This window comes from Pteropus medius, unplaced genomic scaffold (assembly GCF_902729225.1).
Source record: "Pteropus medius unplaced genomic scaffold, Ma_sr-lr_union100, whole genome shotgun sequence".
In the NCBI taxonomy this organism is placed as follows: Eukaryota; Metazoa; Chordata; class Mammalia; order Chiroptera; family Pteropodidae; genus Pteropus; species Pteropus medius.
Genome location: NW_024351543.1, coordinates 5,731,026 through 5,753,878, shown reverse-complemented (window position 1 = coordinate 5,753,878; position 22,853 = coordinate 5,731,026). Strand labels below are relative to the sequence as shown.

General features: G+C 39.0%; 1 protein-coding gene across 5 annotated transcripts in view; it reads left to right on the top strand.

The window, feature by feature from the left end:
- Nucleotides 1–1,103: 1,103 nt before the first annotated feature.
- GPR156 (G protein-coupled receptor 156) overlaps nucleotides 1,104–22,853 on the top strand; it is an 80,508-nt gene continuing 58,758 nt past the window's right edge. For 2 of the 5 annotated variants that reach the window (XM_039843107.1, XM_039843108.1), the window contains exons 1-2: nucleotides 1,104–1,535; nucleotides 2,808–2,975. The gene's annotated coding sequence lies outside the window, so the exon portion shown is untranslated. The other 3 variants (XM_039843109.1, XM_039843106.1, XM_039843110.1) reach the window with 3 other exon arrangements.

The window sequence follows — 22,853 nt, the reverse complement described above, 5'->3', positions numbered from 1 at the left end:
TACTTCAGTCTGAGAAAGAACATTGGGATTGGAGGTGGAATCACATTCAAGGAAAGATCTTTCAGAATATAGAGGGGATTGCTAAAATAATGAACTAAGAGCCCATAGAGAAATTCTGAGAGATCAGATCACAGAGATCAGAAGGACAAATCCTCAATCTAGAACCACAGAACGGAGGATCTGATTCTGGTCTCTGAAGTCAGCTGTCTTAAGGAAAAGGTGAATTCACAAGCCTTAACTAGTGCAGCCCCCACAGAGGAGGGTTAAATCAGTTCCCCTCAGTTTCTGCACATTTCAAATTAAAGGGTCTGACTCTATTTAATGAGAACTCTGTAAAGAGTCCTGGGTAGAATCTCAGACGTAATTTTTGCTCTTGGGAAATCCAGCTTTACGCTCACTGCTTTGGGGAAACCCTTGGCTATCCTCTCTTCCTTATTTGTCCCCTCAGTTGAACCTTTCTGTGAAAAGAATTCTTTTGGGTAACATCGTGCCTATGACATCTAAGAAAGTCACTACCGTCCAGTTGGAGCCAGAGCAGCTTTCCTCCCTTACCCTCTTGCCAGCCAAGGGTTTCCTCAAGGCAGTAGGAAAACTGTATTATTTCCCAACCAGCATAAATACGTCTGAGGTTTTAAAATAAAATAAATGAAAATATGAACAGTCTAAATAGATTCTCAAGACCCTTTCCAGATCTCTCATCTCTGGATTATCTTTGTTTAAGACTCCTTCGGGGTGTCTTAAAGGCTCACACATATTTTTAAAGGGTGGACATCTTGTTTGTAGTTTTCTTTTAGTATTCCTGGGAAAAGTAACGTTCTTGTCTTTCTGATTATAAAAGAAGTACAAGCTCAACGTAAAGAATTTGTAAAACCCACAGAGTATAAAATAAGAACACTAGTTGGTAACTCAATCCAAGAAACAAAAAATGAACATTTGCATGGAATCCTTCCAGTCCTGCTACTAGCCTGTTGGGGACCCGAGCCTGAGGCTCCACGGCCGCGGGGCCAGCTGTGGGGCAGCCTCTGGCCGGAGGCCCGGGAAAGGGCGCCACAGGTTGGCACCCACCGAGAGAGGGAGGGAACAGGGCGCCCGGAGGCGGGGCTGCCCTCGGGGACCCGGCGGCGGAGCAAGGAGAGAGACGCTCGCGGTTAGAGGAGAGCCCGGCGCGTCTGGCCGCGCGTCCCGGAGCGGTCCAGGTGGTGCCGGCGTTTCCCGGCGGCCGAGCGCAGGGTCCGCGCGCGCCACGCGGGGCGGTGCCAGCCGAGAGGCGGGAGGCGCGGCCCCGCCAGGGTCCCGCCAGAGGCTTTCCCGCAGGGCACCGCACGCCGGTGCAGACCGCAGAGGCCGGCGCCGCCGTCCAGCCGCGTCCACGCCCCGCTGCCGGCGCGGCGATGAGCGCGGTTCCCGGTCCTGACCCTGCCCCGACCCCTCTTCGTCCCTTCCAGCCCCGCGCACCCGTGAGAGACCCAGGAACCGTGGGCGTCCCGCCGCCAGCCGCGGGCTTGGCGCTTCTCGGAGGTCGGGGACCTGGTGAGGTGAGCAGCGCGCCCTTGAACTTGTCCCCAGTCTGCCTTGCAGGGTCACGTTCACCCCAGGGTGCAAGGTGGAGGGTAGTATGGGCTCCCTCGCCCGGACAGTGAAGTCCTAAATGCAGAAAGTTTTATTTCACTGCGGTCCGTCGAACTGCCTTGTTTTGGGCTGAGGAGAGTCGCCCTGGAGCTGCAGCATCCTTGTACACTGGCAAGCAGCCGTTTCCAGCTTAGCTGGCTCAGAAACTACAGGCCATTTGTTAGAATTCGGTGTTTGAATGGTGTAGATCTAGGTATACATGCGCTACTGCAGAATACAAACCTTGAGGTTTCTCTTTAGAATTGAGTTTTGTTGTTAACATTTCAGAATAGTAAACCTTGGGGAGAAAAGTCATGGCATGATACCTCTTAGTCTTCCCTTTGTTGGTTTTCTAGGTAAATGTGTGTATGAATAACAGGCAAATTATGTCCTAGCCTATAATGAAATGTCTTTCCTGTGTAGTCCTTTAAACCAGGATATGGAGGATAGCATTAAATTATTGCATCCCTACGTAAAAGTGAAAGATTTTCAGGTGGAGATTAAAAGCTGTAAAAAATTGTTGATATAGTCGTATTAGGCAGCAAGGCCTGTAAAGGAAAATGAATTGTTCTCCACCAGTGGAAAAATACAGCATAGAAAGCCTCCCTGCAGGTGGAGCAAAGGGGTGTGGAGATAAATGGCTGAGGAAGTGATTGTGTATAGTGTAAGGCAGTTTGAGTCTGAAGAATAAAATGCCTTGGCAAGCTCTGCTTGCGTTGGGGATCTCCTGGGAGCGGGGTGGTGGCTCTCTGGTCCCCATTTTGCCAGCCTAATTCCACTTGAGGGCCACTGCTGTCTCTGGAGTGCTGTCTGTATTTCCATCTTCTCTTCTACCGCCAGCTTTTAGCTTCTCCCTGTTCCTCAATAAAGTCTAGAATTAAGCCTGGTCAGAGATAGGGTTATGGTAGCCTGGGGATAGAGAACTTCAAGTCTAGTGAAAGCAGAATTGTGGTCTAGGGGAGACCCAGGGGGTGGGTGGGATGAAGCCTAGAAAGCTGTCTAAAGAGTGGGAGGATGGTTGATAGAAAGAAATTCTCTGGGAAGAACAATAGGTGCTTAACAGTTTGTTTCTTGCTGAGGGTATTAATATTGTTGTTGTTCGATCATAAGGGTATTTCCAGATGAGGTTGGGAGAGTGTGAAGACTTCTCTGAAAAGTGCCCCACCCCTCAATTCACATTTTATTCCACTCCCTTTTAGGTTTTCAAAGAGTAATTGAGGGCAGGGTGAGAGGAAAGAAGCGCTGAGGCTCTGACATGCCATAGAGACCATGGAACATGAACAATCTTGGACAGAGAAGTTGGATTTGCAAGTTGAAAGGAATGTTCTACCTTTAGTTAAAAATCAGAGCCTTTATTTTGCAGAAAGGTATTGAGGACCACAATATTCATATACAGTTGCTGATGACTTTTGCCTGATAAATATGCAAATCTCTCTTTTTTTCTCCAGCATTTTATTACGAAAAATAATAAAATACAGAAAAGTTACCTACCCCTGTTTTTATAACCTTATAACTAGCTTGAGACATAAACTTATTAATAAAAGTCAGCGTTTAGAATCCAGACATACATGATCTGAAACCAGACAGAACTTGAATCAAAAGGCGGTTGAGAAATAGATATGTGAAGGATATTAAGATGTTGAGGGGAAAAAATAGGGATCTAATTCTTCTGACTCTTTCCTAAGAATCTTAGGCAAATCTTTTAATTGCTTCCTTTTTCCCATTCTTACAACATCAGTTGGATTATGTCATTCCCCTGCTGAACATTCTCCAATGGCTTCCCTTTACACTTTGAATAAAATCCTCCTATCTTCTAGGGCTTACCAAAGCCCTGTATGTTCTGACTTGTTTGACCTCATATGCTGTCACTCTCCCGTCCTTTGCTCTTCCCTGTGCCTGGACACTCTTCCTTCAGATACTTGTACTACATCACTCCTTGATATATTCAAGTCTCTTTTCAAATATGACATTTTCCCTGACCACCTGATCCAAACCAGCCCTTTGTCACTCCCTGTTCTCTGATCCTGCTTTACTTCTTCATTGCACTTACCGTTGCCTGGCATTATATAGTATATATGTTTCTTTATTAGTTGTCTGTATATCCCCCACTGGAATATAAGCTAGTTAAGAACAAGAAATTTTTGTATGCATGCTGCGTTCTTGTTTGGCATATTCTAAGCAATTAATAAATAAATATTGAATTAATTAGATAAATAACAGAAATAAGGCATTGACTCCCATAAGGGTTGCAGAACTCCCTTGGCAAAATACTAGAAGTCCTTTTAGATAATTTAAGTCAATCAATATTTTATAGGTAAATGATGATCCTGGAGATCAGTGGCCTCTTTGATCCCCACAGTGCTTCTAAGCTGAACCCTGTGCCAGAAGCTGGGCCAGTTTTGACAAATTAACATCCCAAACAAGATATAAAACATTTCAATCTCAGAAATTTCTCATACACCTGAAACTAATATAATATTGTATATCAACTGTAATTGAAAAACTTTTTTAGTTATTAAAAAAATTTCCATATGCCCCTGGCTAGTCACCCCCACCATCCACAAGCAACTTTAGTTATGATTTCTGTTATCATAGATTAGTTTTATGTTCCTGAACATCAAATGAATTCCCATGGTATGTACTTTCGTGTCTGATTTCTTTTTGCTCAACGTAATGTCTATGAGATTCATCCATGTTGTTGAGTATATCAGTTGTTCATTTCTTTTTATTCCAAGATAATATATTTTCATAGTATGAATATCTACCATGTGTTTATCCATTCTCTTATTGGTGGACACTCGTGTTGTTTCCAGTTTGGGGCTATTTAAATAAAGCTGTCACGAACACTCTTATAGGGTCTGTCTCATTTTGAGTGCTATGTACTTTATTTGAAAATCTTTGCACCCCGGTGCTGAGAGAAGTATGGCAAGGTTCTGGGAGTTGTGACTGATGCGGCAGCCTGCCGGCAGCCCAGCGAGCACCTTCCCCAGGCAGTTTCATTTGGCACTGACGTACCTCCCACTCTAGAGGAAGAACACTTGGAAAATGAGTGTCCATGCAAATCAGGGAGCCCTCAGGTGCACTTTCAGTATTTAGATCCTTAGAAGAGACAATAGAATGCCTGCTGCCTTCGCTGTTGTATTCCCCTCCTCCTCTCAGTTCTCCATCCCTGAACAAGTTGACTTTTTTCAGCCACTGAGCATTATGCTATCGAGGAGTTTAAATATTTATGAGCAAGAGTCTTGTTCAGAGCCTGATAAAATATTTATATGTTTCCATGGGGTACCAGTTTCCATCTAGATTTCTCAAGGCGTTTTTCTGAGACACTTGTCATAATCATGAGGTACCCAAACAGAGATAGATGATACGGCTAGAGAATATCCTGTGTTATTGAACCTCACCTTGCAGAGCACCCTGCTTTCTAGGGATGGGAAAGGATGAGCACATAAGAGAATGGGCATTAGTAGTGTCTGGATCAGGAGAAAGACTGCATGTGCTGATGAAAATGGATTGAAAAAGAAGGGCCTGTTAATATAGTACTCTTAAAGGTGTGAATCCAGAGAGTACAGTGGGAAAGAACTTGTTAGAGTGAGGACAGATTCATTAAGATGGAATGCGTTCATTCCAAATAGAAGAATGAAGGAATCAGCTTTGTAAAAGTCTTGATGTAGACAAGGCCTATATACCAGACAACTATGCTGAGTGCTATAATTATCACACCTGCTATGAAAATAAAGGGGAAGGAGTGGAGGCCAGCCAAGGTTTCTGGGGGCGGGGGCGGGAGGAGTAGAGAGTTAGCTATTTCAAAAGTAATTATTTTTCTCTAAGGAAGAAGTGCCTTTTGAGTCAAGTTCTGAAGGAGGTATGGCTCTTTGACTGGCTGCTGTGGTGTGGAAGGGCATTTTCTGAAAGACAGAATAACTTGAGCAGATAGTCAAGTCATGGCCAAAGTGGTGGTGTGGCTTGAGTAAGGTAAAGAGGTGGGAGGGTCAGGTCAGGACAGGTTTGATATAAAAGATAAAACAGGAGACCTAAAGGCCAGCTTGTCAGGGACACAGGAGTGTTGACTTTAGTCTGTTTGTTGTGAGGAATCATGTGACTTTTGACCAGAGATTAGGTCAGATTTTGAGCAATTCTTGGGAGGTTCATTCAGCCCAGGCAAGGCCTCGAGGTCTGTTTTATCCAAGGCACTTCCGGAATATTCTCCTGTGTCCAGTCCAGTCTACTTTGTGCAATCTACTCTAAAGGAAGTAAACAAGAGGGGGGTCAGATTCATTCAATATACTCCTGGGCCTGACCAGAAACAAGTCTTACCAACCACCTTCTTCCCCCCGCGTAACACTATATGTGACTCAGAATGCTCTGAGTCAAACTGAATTCATAGGCTATATGCTGCGTCCTCTGATCTTCATGGCTACTTTGCCCCAGTGGGAGAATCGAGAAGGTCTATCACCTGAACCCAAATTTGGGTCAGTAGACTTTAGATGTGGGTTGCTAGGCAACAGAGGACAAAGAGATGAGGCTGGCAGACCATCCCTGCAGAAGTCAGGCCTGCTTTGACCAGGCTGCTGGGCAGTGACTGGAGAGGGTTGAGGTCATGCAGATTGATAACCCGTAGACAGGACTGGCAAGACACCTTCTACATATGTTCTCCCTTCAGATTGCAGGTTCCTATCAAAAGTATCCCCAAAATGTTTATTTTTTAACTCATAATGAAAATGGGGAGGGCAGTTGGGAGGAGTGTTAAGCCTATCAGTAATCTACACTTCGAAGTTTGTGATAAGGAAGAGATCATTGTGGAAGTGATGGCTCTGGGGAAGTCACTCAGTGCTACAGAGAGGAGCTCTGCATGTATATAGATTAGCCTGAAAGCACTGGGGTTCTGATGAGGAGAAGGAATTTCTTGATGTAAGGACAAGAAAGGGAATGGGAAAGCCTCTTAGAGCTTCATGATTCTGCTCACGGCCTTGCTGGTTGGAATTGCTCTGTTGCTATCATGGGTACTTGTTCCAGACTGACAGTGTGAATACCTAGGAATGAATGCTCTGGGTCTTTCCATTACCATTTGTCTCTTCTGGAAAGTCACACTATCAGCTGGCCACCCCTTCATCCTGATTTTCCAAGGGTAACTGGGGAGACCTAAGCAAGAAGGCAGAAGTGGATGCCTTAACTAGGAAAATGGTAAGAGCCTAAAGCTGTGGTCTGGACTGAAGATGCAGTGAAGGCCTAAAATGTTGGTCTGGCTGGGCTTCAGACCAACATGGTCCTTCTTAGCTTTATTCTAAAACTGTTCCTTGTTTTCTGTGGGGAGTGGAATCTCCCAGGAGCCACATTAACTGTAGTGTTTCCTCTAAAAAGGTGAACAGAATGCATGCTTGATTACTTTTTCCAAATGGACACTTCGATGATTCTGTGATTGTGCCCAGGCTTGTGATGACTGCCTGCTTTTGGATGCTGTTAGGATAGAACCAGAAGGTCAAGTAAAGAGGGAGCGAGAAACAATAAAAAGCAGCAGACAAGAAAGAGAAGAGAGTAATGACCTGCTGAGATCCTGGGTACCCAATTATCTGCAAGTGAAAAACTGGATGAAAGATCAAATAACCAACCATGGGAATCTTTACCTGCAAATATTGCTGACTTCCAAGGCAGCTGTGAGGAGAAAAGAAGGGCTGAGACATGAAGACTACTGTCACGGTCTGAGGAATATTAATACAAGCTCGACACACTAGAACACGTAGCCACACCACGGCTGTGCATATAGCAGCAGTAATATGCTGTCCACACCACCTTTCACACATCCACACATTTCTTCATATCGATTCATAATATTAGGTATATATGTGAGACATTCATCTACACTCTCAAAGCTACACAAACGCAGACCTACTTTAAAAAGTAAGTATAAAGACAAGAAGAAACTATTCCAAAATATTGCTAGCAGTGGGATTATAAATGATTACTTTTCTTTTTCAAACTTATCCATATTTTCCATGATTGCTATAGCAAGCATTTCTGTGAAAATCAAGAAAACGTTAAGTAAAGACTCTATTAAAGAGGTTAAGTTAGGGAGATAGAAGAGGCATGGGTCGAGGGCAGTAGGATTATACAAGAGAAAAAATATGTTGGAAGATGGATGGGCAATCGAAAAAGTTAATTCTTCGCAGCCTGGTAGTTTCTGCATATTATTCTCTTTATTATTGAATATCATATATCTGTTGCCCTCCAGAAGATCTAGAAGCTTCTATTAGCATGAAACTAAATTGCAAATACTGAGGCAAGTGTCATACCTCCAAGGCCTGAATGGGCAACAACTGGGAGGCCCACAGCTGGCTTTCAGTGGTCTTCAAAGAATCTTCCACCAAAGTACTGATACAGAACACTTCAAACCTGGGTGGCAACATCTTTCCCAGAGAGTTTAAGGTTTATTCCTGCAGCGGCTGGGTCAGCCTTGTGCATCTCATCTCTGAAGTATGGAACAGAAGCCAACAAAGGCTGTCAGTGGTTGCAGTAGTGGGATTTTCCCAGACAAAAGCCTCCTATTCTCATCCATGCCTCTACAGGGCGCTCACTGGCCCTGGAGGCCCCTTGGAAAGTTCTGTGGCTGAGGCTTTGGAGAGGCAAATGTAGTTTTCATTTCACAGCCACCAGCCTTTTCCAAAGGCACTGTCTAGTCTGTGCTTTAATTGGCTTCTGTTGAGGGACCCATGGTGAGGCCTCTTTCCCGGAGAAGTTTACCTCTACCCACCAGGGTCAATTTAAAGCAAATGCCAGAGAACTACACATCCCACTAAACTCTGGGGTCTGGAATTACTTGTAATATTATTTGTAATCATTAAAGTCTCAAATCCTTTTTATGTTTTAAATTTATTACATTTTTAAATTATAAGATTAATACACACTCATTGTAACAAGTCTAGTAAGACAGCAGTATATAAAGAAAATGTTATTAACCTCTATGTTCTCTCCCTTCCATCTTCCTGCCAAAACCACTATTAAAAGTTCAGTGTGAATTTCTTCACTTTTTCTGTGTTCAAAAAACCATGTTGAGTTATTTTCTATTTCATATGTAGATGGGATCCTATAATACCAGTTACTGTTATTTGCTTCATTTTCTATTATGTACATCATTCTAGATATATACATTTAATTAATCCAATTATTTTTAATAGCTACATAATATTCCTTTGTAAGAAATTCCGTAATTTTCCCTATTATTTCTGTATTGATAGATATTTCACTTTTTCCTCCATTTTTTTTTTAACTACAAATTATGCCACAATAAACATTCTACATTTAGCCTTATACTGTGGTATTTATTTGCATAGGAAGATTCCCCAAATTGGCATTTCTGGGTCAAAGGGAATACACACAATTTTAATTCTTACCGCAGGTCTCCCCTACAGAAGTTGTTTCCCTTTCTCCTTTTGTCTCTCTGTCCCCTCTCCCACTGCCTTTCTCCAAGGAAGCCTGCATATTTAGGCAGGAGAGCCCTGCAGTGAGAACTCATCCTTGCCAAGTGTGGATTATATCAGCTCAGTGGGGAACGAGGTCTGCATATCTCGTTGCATTGTGTCTCTATTGCTTCTGGTTGGCCAGACTGTTTACAATTCTCCCCTTGCTCATTTATTCCACACTGTGGAATTATACATGGTCTTCATCTGTAGCGGGAGCAGCGTGATCATAGGGGGCGGGGGAGGCAAAGGGGGTATTCAGAGAGAATAGGCTGTTACAGTGCTTTCTTACAATGCCATATCTGCTATGTTTTTTGTTATGCCCTTTCTTTAATAGTTGGATTGAAAAAAATTCTTCAATTCCATCTCAGTGTTCTAATTTGAGGGACTTGGGCTTTGGGGACTTATATGAGTATATAGTCAATCAACTACAACTGATTGCTTGACATGAGGATAATTAGTTAAGAAGGTAGGGGTCTTGGAGCTTAAGGATCAGTGCCAAGCAACAGATGCGAACATTTTTAAACAAATGATTTTAACAAACCTGGTGTTAGGAGCGAGCTTCCCACGACTACTTGGCTTTCATTTTTAGTTTTGTTCTTGTTTGGATGTAAAACTTCAATCTAGTCTACCAGACTAGAGAGGAGTGGGACTCCCCATCACACCAGGGCTGGAGAAAATATCAGAGAAGCATTAAGGGAAGCTGGTGAATACAAACAAATGAAATATAAAAAGCAAATTGACAAAAGAGGAAGAAGTAAATGAGATTTTAAAATCCTCAGCTGATGGCTACTGTGTGACCTGTGGGCCTGTGAGATCGTGAACATTTTATGGAAATCTGTGATCTCTGATCCCCATTAGAAACCCAATGGTGAGTCTGTGTTCAGAAAACAAACATTAGTTAAGCAGAGGGAAAGAAATTATGAAGTCCTGTGGCAGACATTTTGCTATTGTCTTCTATAACACATGCTACAATTTTTACTCAGTAGCTTTGAAATGGATTTCTGAGCCCTAGATTGAAAACTAAAGGAAGAAAGAAAAACCAGAATAGAAGTTATGGCAATTAATTTCTAAAGAGAAACTTTAACTTTAGTTTGAACAGGTATAAATCTGCAGATAAGCACTAGCTTTTGTGCTAATACATACTTTCTACGTAAACTTTAAATTTTAAATATGCACTGACCAGTAATAAAGATAGTAACCAGTCCCTCTAATAGGTTTGTCTTTTATAACTTAGGGATTCTTTAATAGCTCTTAATTGATATCATAGTTAATAGTAAGGGTAGTATATCTTATACTGTTTGCACTGTCATTTGTGTCTGTAAAGATTATCTTTAAAGAGCTTAATCTTGTCAGTAAAAAATTTTAAGGTTAAACATATTACAAGACAAGCGTGTGTTTCTGTCTATAATGGACTACCCAATAGTAAACCATTGCTGCCATAGGAGACATCTAGAAAAGTTAGATTTAAAAAGACTATTTGAAGGCATAAAGACCCACTAAGACAGCCAGAACTTAAGAGCTAAGACCTCAGAAAGAGCAGAAACTCACTGAGTATCCCACATTCTGGGGTGCTTTTTCCCTTGAGACAGTTACCATTTATTAAGTAGCACCTTAGGAGAAGCTAAGAACCCAAGCAAACAGCAGCTGCTAAAAGTCAGAGAAGCTGAGCAGAACATTCAGCAGTCTGAGATGGCTGGGGATCAAAAAAAAAAAGGAAGAAGAAGGAATTCCAGGATAAATGAACCAGGACATGAGAAGCCATGATCATAGAAAGAAAACAAGCACAGAGAAATCAGCCCAATAATCTGAACAATTTTCCTTCCAAATCATTCACTAATTTATAAGTAGTGCAAGAGGTAAAACAAACAAACAAACAAACAAGCAAAAAGCCCAACAGAAAGCAAATGCTAAAAAGCCAAGAGCTACTTATAGTCTTAAATTTTACAGAAAAAAAAATTAGAGAGTAGCGTCCACCAAGGTGAAAAGGCCTGAAGAACACTGTGATGGTTAATTTTATATGTCAACTTGAGTGAACTTCAGGATACCCAGCTATCTGGTGAAACATTGTTTTGGGGTGTACACATGAAGGTGTTTCTGGAAGAGAGGAGCATTTAAACTTGTGAGCTGAGTAAAGCAGTTGGTCCTTTCCAGTGTGAGTGAGCGTGATCCAATCTGTTGAGGGCCTGAGTAGAACAACAGAAAGGCAGAGGAAGGTTGGAATTTCTCTGCCTGATTGTTTGAGATGGGACATTGATTTTCTCCTGTCCTCAGCATTCTTGGTTCTCTGGCCTTCACACTCAGATTGGCATCTACACCATCAGCAGTCTGACTCTCAGGCCTTCGAACTAAGACATTGCTTTCTTGGGTCTGTAGCTTGCAGATGGCAGATTGGAGGACTTCTCAGCCTCTTTAACTGCATGGGTCAAAACCTCTAACGAATCTCTTTTCTATATGTATAAAATACTGGTCCTGTTTCTCTGGAGGACCCTGACTAATGCAAACACCCTAGGCTTTCAGCTACTGCAAAAAGAGAGAATTCAGTCTCCCTGAATTGAGAAGACAGTTTCAAGTCTAGAGAGACCAAGGCAGCTAGAGTTTATAGGACCGAGTATTGGAGAGGAGAAGGACTGTGCCTGAAGACTTAGCCCAGAAATAGACTTGGTCTTATAAAAAGTTGAGATCCAATTCCCAATCAGACCAGTCGCTGATTAATCTGTTTTTATTCTAACGCTCCAGCAGAAGCTAAAGAATATATTCATTCGCGAAGAGAAAATGATCCAGAACCTCTCTATTCTTACTGAATGGTTTCTGATATTCAGTGAAACAAAACAAAAGTTGGCATACCAAAATACAGTTTCTGGAATATGGTGCAAAAAGAGAGTTCAGCCTCCCTGAATTGAGAGAATAGTTTCAAGTCTAGGGAGACGAAGGCAGCTAGAGTTTGTAGGACCAAGTATTGGAGAGAAGAGAGCTGCACTAGACATGAGAAAATATATAATATTTTTCTTATTGTTTAAACCTCCTTTAAATATAATTGACAGTTTAAAGAAAAATAAAGACATATTGTGGGTTTTATAACCATACGTAAAAGGAAGTATATGGCAATAACAGCATAAAGGCTGAAATGAAGACATGGAAATATATTGTTAAAAGGTGTTTATACTACATATGGAGTGATATGATATCACTTGGAGATAGATTGATACGTTAAAGATGTATCTATAAACATGAAAATAATCACAAAGAAAATAGAATAAATATAGCCAATAAGCCAACAGAGAGAGAAAATAGAACCATAAAAATACTCAATTTACCTAAGAGAAGGCAGAAAAGAAGAGAAAAGGGAACAATTAAGAGACAAGATAAATAAAAAACAATAGCAATATGATACATTTAAACCTAAACACACCAATAACTATTTTAGATGTAAATGATCCCAACACCTCATCTAAAAGGCAAAAATTGCCAGATAGGATAAAATGCAAAGCCAACTATGTGCTATGTACAAGAAACACATTTTATATATTAAGACACAAATAGATTAAAAGAAAGGAAGGAAAAGATTCACTGTACTAATGCTAATCAAAATATAGCTGAATAGCAATGTTAGATAAAGTAGATTGCAGAGCAAAGAATATGACCATGGATAAAGAAATCATAATGATAAAGTAGTCAATTCATCAAGAAGACATAACAATATTAAGCATTTATGCACCTAACAGAATTTCAAAATACATGAAGTAGAAATCATATGACTTCAAGGAGAAATAGACAAACCCATAATTGTAGTCGACATTTTCATTAGCTTTCTCTTAGTAATGGATGTAATAGAAGACAGAAAATAATTAAGGACATAGAAGAAGGAATCAATCAGCTTGAGCTCACTGATCTTTATAGAGCGCTATACCCATCGGCAACAAAACATGCATTCCTTTTCATTGTCCAAGGAACTTTTATTAAGATAGACCATATTTTGAGACATAGAACAATTCTCAATACATTTAAAAGGATTCAAGTCATACAAAATATGTTCTTGACCACAATGGAATTAATCAAGAAATCAATAACAGAAATCTTCAAATATTTGGAAACTAAACAGTGCACTTCAAAATAGTTCACAAGTCAAAGAGGAAGTCAAATTAGAAATGAGAGATTATTTTGAACTGAATGAAAATGAAAAGTCATGTATCAAAAGCAGTAGTTAGGTGGAAATTTATAGTGCTAAGAGCTTATAGAAGAAAAGTTTCAAATCAAAATCAGCTTCCATTCTAAGAAACTAGAACAAAAAAGAGCGAATGAGACCCAAAATAAGTAGAAGAAAGGAAGTATCAAAGCAGAAATCAATAAAATAGATAACAACAACAACAACAACAAAAGAATTCGTGAAAGTAAATGCCGATTGATTGTGAATATCAGTAAAATCAATAAACCCTAGCCAGACTGATCAGGGTAAAAAGAGGGCAGACACAAGTTACTAATAGTATGAATTAAAGAGATGACAGCACTACAGATTCTACAGATACTATAAGCAGCTTTATGCCAATAATTCCACCAAATTAAATGACGTGAACAAATTTCTTAAAAGACAAACTACCAAAGTACTCAAGAAATGTTAGAGAATGTGAAAGCCCAGATCTATTAAAGAAAAAGTCTCAGCAAAATGGGAATAAAAGAGAACTTTCTTAATCTGATAATAGGAATCTGCGGAAAACCTGCATCTAACGTTATATTTAACAATAAAAGACCTAATACTTTCCCCCTAAGATCAAGAAAAGACAAGGATGTTCACTCTCACTAATTCTATTCAACATTGTCTGGGAGGTCCTAGCCGGTACAATAAGGTAAGAAAAAGAAATGAAAGGCATCCAGTATGGGAAGGAAGAAGTAAAAACTATCTTTATTTGCAAGTCACCAGATTATCTATACATAATATTCAATGGAATCTACAAAAGAGCTACTAGAACTAATGAATGAGTTTAGCATTGTCGCAAAATACAATCTCAATATACAAACATTAATTGTGCATATTGATTGTTGAACAATCAAAATTGAAAGCAAAAATAAATTTATAATAGCATCAAAAATATGAAATACTAAGGGATAAATTTTATTAAAAAAATATGCAAGGTGTATATACTGAAAACTACAAAACCTTTCTGAGAGAAATTGAGACCTAAATAAATGGAGAGATGTACCTTGTTCATGGGTGCTGCGAACTGAATGTTTGTATCTCCCCTAAATTCCTATGTTGAAATCTAGTCTTCAGTGTGATAGTATTTGGAAGTGGGGCCTTCAGGAGGGTTCTCCCATCATGAATGGGATTAGTGCCCTTAGAAGAAGAGACCAGAGAGCTAGGTAGCATTCTTTCCATCATGTGAGGCTACAACAATGAGTCAATCAGCCATCTGCAGAATTGAGCTGGGCTCTCACCAGAACTCAGCCATGCTGGCACCATGACCTAGACTTCTATCCTCCAGAACTGTGTGAAATAAATTTCCATTGTTTATAAGCCACCCAGTCTATGTCACTTAATTAAAGCAGCTGAACTCACTAAGACAATGGGTTAGAAGACTCAGTATTGTTAAGATGCCAGTTCTCCCCTAATGAATCTATAGGCTCCATGCAATCTCAGTCAAAATCCCAGATGACCTTCTTGTAGAAATTGATAATCTCATTCTAAAATTCATGGGAAAATGTTCAGTATCTAGAATAGCCAAACAACTTTTTTTCTTTTTTAAAGAACAAAGTTAGAGGACTCTTGATACCTGCTCATTATTTCAAATGGAAGAATAGTTTTATAGGTGTATACATATTTTAAAGCTTCCCAAATTGACACTTTAAATATGTGCAGTTTATTGTACATAATTTATACTTTAATAGAGCTGTTTTTAAAAGACTAATAGGAAAATGAAAGTAAAAACTACAAGAAAAGGAACATAGAACAGGTTGGAAAAAATAAAACAAATAACATAATAGATTTTTTACTCATTTATGTCAATAATTATCTTAAGACTAAATATACTATTCCAATTAAAAATAAATATACTGAAGAATAAACATTAAAAAATGATTATTAAAATGTTTTAATTGGTGACAGAGTTTGCCACAGCCTTTATCATCTTAGTGCAACCATGTTTTATTGGCGAGTAGCCACAAAGAAATTAAGATGTCTTGAATTATCTAGGGTGTTGTGTACTTAGAAACTAACAGTTCTAAGTACCTTTCCCACATTTTATTTTTATTAAACAGATGTCTTAGATTTAATGCAAGAAAACATTTTACTGTTGTACAATCTGGTGGTTTGAATGTTTACAAGATTTCCAAAAGTAAAGGACTCTGAAAGGTTTTCATTCGAGATAAATTGCCAAATATGATGCAAACTATGCTTCTCTATGATAATTATAATACAAAGGTTTCATTCAATACAATCATGTAATTTAGTCGAACACAATTGACTCTACTTTTTGACATAGGAAAAAATCTATATTCTTACAATGTACCTAGAGTTTTTTTATTACAGGCTTTTGTTTGTTTCTTTTTTTGTTTTGGATTCTTAAATATATATTCTAATTTAGTGCTTACTTTAGCCAGAATCTCTTGCTGCTTCATTTTTGTAATAACATTTAATTCAGGGATTTTCCATATGTTGGCCCTGCTAAAATAGAATATAGCATCTTTCATATGATAGGAACCAACCAGGAAACTTTTCTTTGATTCCCTTTTTACACTTTAGATAAGTAGCAGGAGGAAAAATTCACTTATAGATCATTTCTAGGCAAAATTGTGAAGTTAATGACCAACTTATTTCTATGTGCAGTCTCTTTATTTTGCTAGAAATGGGACTCATGACCTCTTAAAAAAAAAAAGTCATTCTGCATTAAGCCGTAGTCATATATGGCATTTCTGTATTTTTTTTTGTTTGTATTGTAAAAAAGTCACATAATAAACAGTTTTGTGATATAAAAAAAGAAATATTTGATTAATGAGAACAATATAAAGGAAAACAGTTAAAATATTTTAATCCCTTGCTTAAGCCAAGTTGTGGTTTGAAATGAGCCTCTTCGTTTGGGATGATTGGGGTTTATAGGAAGGAGTTGATGGTTGGCCTGTAAGCCCCCCTCCTGCTTTTGTGTGAAAAACACTATAAATGTATTTGTATATGTTTTTCAGGAGATTGACTATAGTTTCATCGTGTCCAAAAAAAATTTAAGAATCATGATTTGAAGAATGAAAAAATCGAGTACTATTCTAAGTGTCTAATTTCTCAATAGTACTTCTCAGAAATTAATTTCTAATGAATGATTCAAGTGACTTGGTATATAAATGTGTGCATGAGCCTCATCACAGAAGCTTGGAGTAACAAGTTAAAGGTTATTTCAAGGATTTGTATGGTTTAAACTATGATGAAAGCCCTATATTTCCTTTGGCTGGACTGGGCTTCTCATGGTATGATTTCCAGATCATCAGTTGCAGCATCACCTGGGAACTTACTAGAAATGCAGATTCTCAGGCCCTGCTGAATCAGAACTCTGGAGGTGGGAGCCAGCAAATCAGTGTGTTTCGAGGAACTCTCCAGGTGATTCTGATGGGCACTAAAGTGTGATAACCACTGGATTAAACAATACTTAAGCTATTCCTTACCCACCGCTTTCAGACCAAGTTTAGGAAAGTTTGTTAAGAAAGTGGCTGCAGAATGAACAGTCTGATGTTGATAGCTTGTGTTTTTTCATCTTTATCCTCAAAGATCCTGATCACTCTCACACAAGTATCTTGGGTTGTACAGCAAGAGTGAACAACAGTTTAGAGAAATCCCATGTCCAACTGAAATTGAGATTTAGAGACAGCATATAAGTTCACTAATAAAAATTCTGACCCAGAGGCTTTTCAGGAATGAACCCCAGTAATTCCAAGGGCCTTGGATCTCCGCTCCCTTTGAGGAATAGAACATTCAGTCTCCTGAACACACTGACCCTCAGGAACTAAGTTCTATTTACCTCTTTCCAGCTGTGTGGCACCCTCACAGATGTCCTTTAAAGGAGTGCTCAGGATTCCCATGGCTCCATTTGCAAGAGAGATTAATGAAATCACTCAACCTGTATTTTGAGTACCTAACAGGACAGAGGGCTCAGCTGTAGCAGCATAAAACTCTAGCTGTCCAAAACTAGCCTCTGAAACCATCAAATGATCATTCTCTGGTTCTTCTGGTGCCTGAAGCTTGATTTGTCATGACAACTTACTGTTTCGCTGATGAGTAATAGCATAGAGCTCTTCACAGCAGTTCTCATTAAAGAAGGGCAGCCAAGTGGAATTCATTCTTGGCTCTTAATAGTTTTCAAATGAGAATTTTATTGCATATTAATGAGCACTAATTAACATTTGTGACTGGTTTTTATGGAAATCATGCATATATAATTTGCATAATAGTACCTAAGTGCTTTTAGGTAACAATGAAACTCTGGGAAGTTGGTGCAAGTTTTAGTATGTTGCTAGTTTTTTTGTTTTGTTTTGTTTTTTGTTTTTAATTCCCAACTCCAGCCCCTGGCAATAGTGTGGAGTATTAACAGGTCTTGAGGATCTATCTGTAAGGCAGTAGTGACTGACAGCCCAGTTTGTGTGGCTGTGTCACCTTATCCCAGAGAGTATAGAACAAGTAAGCAAAACATCACGGCAGGGCTCAGAAAACGAGAGAAGCTCCCACTGCATCAGAGGGGGGTGGTCTAGCCCTCTGTCGTGAATCAAACCTGCTTCTTCTGAGTTATAGGAGCATCTAGATGGCCCTGAGGATCCTTCCTAGGAGTCTGGGACTCTTATATAATGCTTTCTAAATGTCTCTGAGTCCACATCAACAAATAGGTGTTGATCACCTACTACATACCAGGCACTGTGCTAGGTACTAGATCAAAACCATGTTGGCTTGTTCTCTGCTGCATCCCTAGGTCTTAGCATAGTGACTAACTAGTGCATAACAATTGATCAGTAAGTATTTATTGAATTAATGAAAGTAGTCTTTACCATTGGGGATCTACAATTTATTATTCTTACAAAACCTGATTTTAAGTGCAGTATAAGGACCACTATCTTCATGTTAAAAGATATGTTAATGATTCAGAACTTGGGAAATTTAGCGAAACAAGATAGGTAACCTATGTGCCCCAAGTCTTCTGTATAGACAATCCTTCTATAGCATGGAAATGAAAGAAGCTGATGTTTATTGATGATCTAGTAGGTATAGGTTACATTTGCATACATCCTGTACATATATTTTAATCACCAACAAAACCTATGAGGTATAGGTAGTATTATGCTCATTTCATTGAGGACACAGCTAAGAAATGGAGAAGTTAAGTAACTAACAAAAGCCACAGATAGAAAATGATAGAGCTGAGACTTAAGTTCAGCCTTGGCTTTGTCCACTGCAGTGCCACTCATTACACCCGATGGTCCTAGGATATGTGAAATGAAGCCAAACTCCAGTTACTGGGATGGAGGCTGAACTGACCCAGGGGCTCTGGGATGTGCCCTGTATTCAGTTGACCTACTGTTTATAGTAAACTTAACTATTTACAATACTGTGTCCCAGATCCTGTGAGGGACCCAATCCAATAGCCGGTCTGATTCACTATAATTCTGTCAAGCAGCCAGAAAAGTTTAATCACTATAGCAAAGGAAGAAATCAGGTTTAGTAGCAGAAAAGTTACGAGTAATATGAAGCTAAAAGGTTGTGAACAGCCATCTATAATGTTGAGCCAAAATGTTCTCCAGCTTGTGGGAAGATCACTAACTGTGAGCTGGGAAGCTTAGGAGCAGAGAGGCTTTGAGACACAGGGATCGGGAAAGAATGGTGGTATAGTTCAAGAATTTATACAAAGCCCAAGGATCCCAACACTTTGTTTTAAGACCCACACTAGACTAAGGCAATGAATCAAGTCCACTCTCTTTAGCCCCACCCCCACCCCTCCCACATCCCGCCTCTTCCAAGAGACACCAGTAATTACATTCAGCTTTCAAAATCCCCTAAGAGGGATGTGTTTAGAGCAGCCACCTCTCCTCCCCCTGCTTTTCCCTCTGGTGAATCAAGAATCCCTGCACGAACTCTGCTCCAGGGTCCTTGGGATGGTTTTTCAGACCATATTTATTAAACCGTAAAAGTATGCAGAAACCTTAACTGGAGGCACTTTAAAGGGATTTTTTTTATCATCTCTCCCTTTTTTATAAGGCAAATCTGAGATTCTAAGAAAGATTAATTCAGTCCATTTTACATTGTTGGGGAGAAAACATACAAGTTCCAAATCTTATTCTTTCCCCTTCTACCATGTTCCTTTTGTCTCTTGGACCTTCTCCACGAACTTCTAACTAAGCCTTAGCTGTTACCCCTATGGCCCTGCCTGCCTCCCCAAGTCCAGGCCTCTGCCCCAGCTATCCCAAATGTGTGAAAGGCCACCCATAACTTCCTTTAAAGGTCCTCTAAAGTAGTACAGAAAGAGCACTGAACTTGGGAGACCAAGATTCCTGTCTCACTGTGTGATTCCGAGCTTCTCAACCTCTGTGGGGCTGTTTCCTGACCCATGAAATAAAGAGATTGGACTTTATAATATTTGAGGTTACTTCTAGCTCCACCATTCTGTGACTTCACCTTCTTTCCCTGACTGAACTATCTCTTCCTATATATGGAATACTTTCCCACCCTAATCTCACACCCATGCTCTCTTAGAAAGTATTTACAAATGTGAGCCATTTCTGTGTTGAGGATCTATGTGGCAGATGGTCTTAGGAGAGGTTGAATCCCCTCTGCCCTGCTTGCACCTGCCTAGGCACCCACGAAAAGCAATGTATATTCAGGGAATAGAAGTGAATTTTACTATTAGTATAAGTGACCATATTCTAGATGTTTGTAAATCTCCTACCGGAACATAACACAAGTTATTCAAAGGTAATTAAAAATGCATTTTATATTCCCTGCTGTTTATAATTATCCATGTATCTGCTGCCTACATTAGCATAGTTAATAGAGAGCTAATACCCCAGACAACACTGGTGCCAGAAGGAACTTTAGTGAACATCTAATACAGTGCTATTGGTGATTTGAATAGATACACTTTTGATGCATTCGCATGTGGTTCTGTCTTGTCTCACTTAGTGGGTAACCTGAAGCTGAGATATTTCAATATTGGCTCACATTGGATAGAAACATTCCTATTATTCCAGTTGTCCTTTTTCCTGCTTTTAGTATAAAACATGGAATGGGATGAAAAATAAAGAGGTAAGGAAATCAGGACAAAAGGGAAATAAGTCATAGGATAATAAAATGAGTCAGAGATACCTAACACTGCACAGTTGCTATAAGTGAATCACATGTTTGATTCTGAACTTAGCAGCCAAGAGAGGGAAACATACCATTCATGAGATAAAAATGTTCCAGAAGGTTAACATTTCCTGATATTTGAGAGGAAGAGAAATTATACCATGTGTCCTCATGGAGGAGTCTGTTAATACCTACAATGCTAAATTCATTTATTCAATAGGCATTTATTGAGTACCTACTGTGTGCCATATATGTTTCAGTGCATTCCTTTTAGTGAAAAGTAGTTTCGAAGATCCCAGTACGGGCACTTGGGAGTGTTTATTGTTACTGGGTTGTAATTACTTCTAAGCCTCAGTTAACAGACTAGGAAATATGAATGTTTTAGGAAAAAAAATAAATTCTGAGTCCATACTGATATTTCTCATTTAAATTAACGATTGACAGTCTTTTTACTTATTTTATTTTATATGTATATCTCTTACTTTGAAAATCTGAGTTCCCAATGACATGAATATAATTACTTGTTTGCTTTATCTGATAGATACTTGTATGTGTATATGTGTATATGTGTGTGTATTCATATATATATATAACAGGAACAGTACTCACTCAGTGCAGTTTAAGATTTCTTTGTGGGTATTTTTTGTCCTTAGGATGTATAATCAAGTTACTGTTACTTAAAATAATTCTTCTTCATGTGATTATACCATCAACTTGATATAGTTAGGTTCATTTATCTCAATTTGTTTTTAATTTCTAGAGATTAATGTTCTTCTTTTTGATTTAATTTTGTTTTTTAGTTAAGTAAAATATTTACATGGTTTTAGAGTTAAAACTATAAATATACAGAAGTCTGTTTCCTCCCTGCCACCTCCCCTTGTTCTTTTCTTCCTCGTATAGGTAATGCTTTTATTCTTCCATTGTTTCTTTTTGAAAATAAGCCAGTGATCTATGCAACTTTCATCTTTCTTACGCAAAAGGCAGCATACTATATATGCTTTTATGCATCTTGCTTTTTTTTAAAACAATCTGCTCTAGAAATCATAGCAGTACATAGATATTTCCTCATTCTTTTTTAAAAATTGAGATATTCCTTATTTAAAAATCAAAAACAAATATTATTTATACAAAAATAGTAGAGTGATTTTCTTCAGGAGGGGAGTTCTGATCAGTGGGAGGGATGGTCTGGAATGAATATGCCAAGGTGTTAATACTTAATCCTGGGTGTTATTTTCTTCCCTGTACTTTTCTGAGTTTTAAAAATACCTATCAATTAAAAAACAATTTTAAATACAACTGCGTACCTGGGCAACAGACAAAAACTCTCAGGAATCACTGAAATATGAACATCTAATAGAATTAGATCAAAGAGGGAAAGTTCAGGTGAGGATGTACATGGAAGGGGTCTGTAGGTGGTGGAGCTCGGCCTAGACAGAGAGCTCTAAATACTCTGAGTGTTACCTGAAATGTGAGAAGTTGCCGAAGAAAGGGGAAGAAGCAAATCCTTCCAAAATTTAGTTTGTTTAACCGATCATTGTCAAATGACTCTAATAGAGTCATTTTTTTTTTTTTATCATCGATACCACTCATTTCCTGTATTAACAGGAGAGACATTAATGTGGAAAGTTGTCATAATTTTCACTGTAGTTATGTGGCCAAACCTGGAATCCTAATTTAATATTGCTTCACTACCCTTCTAGCATTCCCAAGTGCCCTTGCCCTGATCTAACTTTTTTCCCATCGTTCGTAATACCTTCAAAATATTAATTTATTTCTATATTATGTCCACTGATTATTGTTTCACTCTCCCCATTATAATACCAATTCTGTAAAGATAGTGCATTTCAGGTACCTAGAACAGTGCCTGTCATATTGTTGGTGCTCAAAGAAATATTAAGCTGAATGGATGTTAGCAGCAACGTTGAGTTCTAGGGGGAAAGGGACTGTGTAGCCATGGAGTTCTGCATTAATGTGTATACAACATCCCCTTACAGATTCATCATATCACACCATGGCTTTGGAAGCCTTTTATAATTCATCTTTATTGTTGGTAAGCAGGCACCAGCTAAGCTAGCAATGAAAATATGAACCAAAGCAGCTGTGTGTGAAAAATAAAATAATATAGGTGATGTGGGTATAAAGGAGAATCCAGTATATATATATATTTTTCCAGTGGGGACATGCTTATGAATATAGCTTTAAAAATAACTAAAACAATTTTTTTTTTTTAACATTTACCCACACATTAACATTTCTGGCACCCTTTCTTTGTATAGATACAGATTTGCATCTGGTATCATTTTCCTTCTGCCTGAAGAACTTCCTCTAACATTCGCATGTCTCTCAAATTTTCTTCGTCTGAAAATATTTTTATTCTACCTTCATTTCTGAAAGACATTTTCACTGGGTATTGTATTCTGGCTTACATAATTTCAAATGAGAAATCGGTTTTAAGTCTTACTGTTGTTCCTCTGTAAACAATCTGGCTG